Source organism: Schistocerca gregaria, chromosome 9 (genome assembly GCF_023897955.1).
Source record: "Schistocerca gregaria isolate iqSchGreg1 chromosome 9, iqSchGreg1.2, whole genome shotgun sequence".
Lineage (NCBI taxonomy): Eukaryota > Metazoa > Arthropoda > Insecta > Orthoptera > Acrididae > Schistocerca > Schistocerca gregaria.
The window spans coordinates 24,616,481-24,619,789 of NC_064928.1; the positions used below are offsets into that span (position 1 = coordinate 24,616,481).

A 3,309-nucleotide genomic window follows, 5' to 3' on the forward strand; every position below is an offset into this window, starting at 1 on the left:
CGTCAAAGGATAGCACGGGGTGACAAACTTAGGTTTCCGATAGCTGAACAGAGAGGTTTAGCCATCTTAGTCGAGGCTGTGTCGAAGGCTGTTTTTGTGTGTGAGGTTGGTGACGGAGCGCTAGCCCTCTGCTAGCTTCCGCTGCACGAGGAACTATGTAATATGGAAAGGGCTGTCCTCGGTGAACGCATGGTGAGTACGGATCGTAGCTCTTACGTGGGGTTTCACGTGATAGGAATCAGGTTGAGTTAGGACTTCGTTATGTTTAACTGGTGACATACTTAAGAACTTTAGCTTATCTGAAGCGTGTGAAGCTAGTTTTTTTAAAAATGATTTTTAATCTTATGTTTTGTGGAAATTACTTTTGTCTTTGTGTGTCGATTTTGTGCCACGTGTTTGGTAATCAATGGCCCTTCTGGTTCACCACGGCACCTCAATAGGCTTTATGTTAACAAATTGCTTGTTTAATGAGCTACAATTTCTCCAAGAATATCTGTTCTTTCGTGCGCTTTCTACAAAGCATTACAACAATTTGAGTCAGAATGTACCACGTGCTCTAGTTCGGCCGTTTGCAAGCAGCAGTCGCAGTCAGTATGTTAAATAATTATCGCGCAGCCTTGTGTGCTGGTTAAACCTCTGTCAATCTCACTGAGATATCTTTATGGCATTAATGCAAACGAGATGATAGTAGAATTGTCTCCCACCCCCGTCTTCTGTGTTTCTTCTTGCTGTTGTTAAATTGTGCTCTGTTTCATTCTCTCGTAATTCTTACTTAAATATTTAGAGTTAGGCACCAGTTATGTGCAGTTAGGGTGTGCAACCAAATACTTAGTTACAATAAATAATTTACTGGAAAGATCAATCATTTGGTGTCGATCTTACTCCCTTACTCTGATTTCTATTCCTGAATTAATAAAGTTGCTTCACGCACGACATGGAGCGCTATTTATGTGGCTGCTTAAAGAAATTTGCGTACTTGTAATTAAATTATTAAAGTAATTAAACTAATAATATTTCATCACCATTTTTTTTCTAAATGGTTAGGAAGGGCTTGAGGGCTGGTGGCGACCCTGAGCTTTTATCATTATTTGTGTGAGAGAAGCAGCTAGAAATGCGAGAAAACGTATATGGCAACGTCGTAAACATAGTAATACGTTACAAGCATTTACTCTCTCCTCATTTCACACAAGAATTGTCGCCTTATGCAAGTAATAAAAATTATGGTACGATTTTTATTTTATTATTGCGCGGTACAGCCGTAACGAATTATAAGCAGGCCTATGGACTTCCGATCATTGTAGGACTAATAACAGTAACACTCCATAATACTGGCTTCCGGTAGAAGATGCAATTCTCGTTCATACGTACGCGCGTACTTACCAGTTAACTGGTGTAGAAACGCAGTTTGTCTGTTGCGTTGAGCGAGCGAGCGCAAGCCTGCCACCGCGAAGCACGCGCCGTGACTTGCCTTCTCGTACGCCTCGCAGCGGTTAATGCTTACGTCATCAAGTGCGGGTGCGAGGCGGCCCAGCGTCACAACTGAATACGGTGCAGGCGCCCCGAGGCCGAAATAGCTCAGTTGGGAGAGCGTTAGACTGAAGATCTAAAGGTCCCTGGTTCGATCCCGGGTTTCGGCACGTATTTTTATGCGATCCAAAACGGCTACTCACTCTACTCCTCTCGCACCCCACAAAAACAGAGTACAACATATGTACAATAACGAGACCTGTCACAACACAATTTCCCTATAAAAGATCTAGCTGTGCCTTATATCTCTGTTTCTCGCCACTACTCCAAAAAATGATTTACTGTTGTTGTTGTTGTGGTCTTCAGTCCTGAGACTGGTTTCATGCAGCTCTCCATGCTACACTATCCTGTGCAAGCTTCTTCATCTCCCAGTACCTACTGCAACCTACATCCTTCTGAATCTGCTTAGTGTATTCATCTCTTGGTCTCCCTCTACGATTTTTACCCTTCACGCTGCCCTCCAATACTAAATTGGTGATCCCTTGATGCCTCAGAACATGTCCTACCAACCGATCCCTTCTTCTGGTCAAGTTGTGCCACAAACTTCTCTTCTCCCCAATCCTATTCAATACTTCCTCATTAGTTATGTGATCTACCCATCTAATCTTCAGCATTCTTCTGTAGCACCACATTTCGAAAGCTTCTATTCTCTTCTTGTCCAAACTATTTATCGTCCATGTTTCACTTCCATACATGGTAACACTCCATACAAATACTTTCAGAAACGACTTCCCGACATTTAAATCTATACTCGATGTTAACAGATCTCTCTTCTTCAGAAAGGCTTTCCTTGCCATTGCCAGTCTACATTTTATATCCTCTCTACATCGACCATGATCAGTTATTTTGCTCCCCAAATAGCAAAGCTCCTTTAATACTTTAAGTGTCTCACTTCCTAATCTAATTCCCTCAGCATCACCCAACTTAATTCGACTACATTCCATTATCCTCGTTTTGCTTTTGTTGATGTTCATCTTATATCCTCCTTTAAAGACACTATCCATTCCGTTCAACTGCTCTTCCAAGTCCTTTGCTGTCTCTGACAGAATTACAATGTCATCGGCGAACCTCAAATTTGTATTTCTTCTCCATGGATTTTAATACCTACTCCAAATTTTTCTTTTGTTTCCCTTACTGTTTGCTCAATATACAGATTGAATAACATCGGGGAGAGACTAAAACTCTCTCTCACTCCCTTCACAACCACTGCTTCCCTTTCATGTCCTTCGACTCTTATTACTGCCTGCTGGTTTCTGTACAAATTGTAAATAGCTTTTCGCTCCCTGTATTTTACCCCTGCCCCTTCAGAATTTGAAAGAGAGTATTCCAGTCAACATTGTCAAAAGCTTTCTCTAAGTCTACAAATGCTAGAAAGGTAGGTTTGCCCTTCCTTAATCTACCTTCTAAGATAAGTCGTGAGGTTAGTATTGCCTCACGTGTTCCAAATTTTCTACGGAATCCAAACTGATCTTCCCCGAGGTCGGCTTCTACTAGTTTTTCCATTCGTCTGTAAAGAATTCGCGTTACTATTTTGCCGCTGTGACTTATTAAACTGATAGTTCGGTAATTTTCACATCTGACAACACTTGCTTTCTTTGCGATTGGAATTATTATATTCTTCTTGAAGTCTGAGGATATTTCGCCTGTCTCATACATCTTGCTCACCAGATGGTAGAGTTTTGTCAGGACTGGATCTCCCAAGGCCGTCTGTAGTTCCAATGGAATGTTGTGTTCTCTGGGGGCCTTGTTTCGACTCAGGTCTTTCAGTGCTCTGTCAAACTC

General features: G+C 41.8%; 1 non-coding gene across 1 annotated transcript; it reads left to right on the plus strand.

The window, feature by feature from the left end:
• Window positions 1-1,564: 1,564 nt before the first annotated feature.
• Window positions 1,565-1,637, plus strand: Trnaf-gaa (transfer RNA phenylalanine (anticodon GAA)). The gene has a single exon. It is a non-coding gene; the product is annotated as a tRNA-Phe (tRNA).
• Window positions 1,638-3,309: the final 1,672 nt, after the last annotated feature.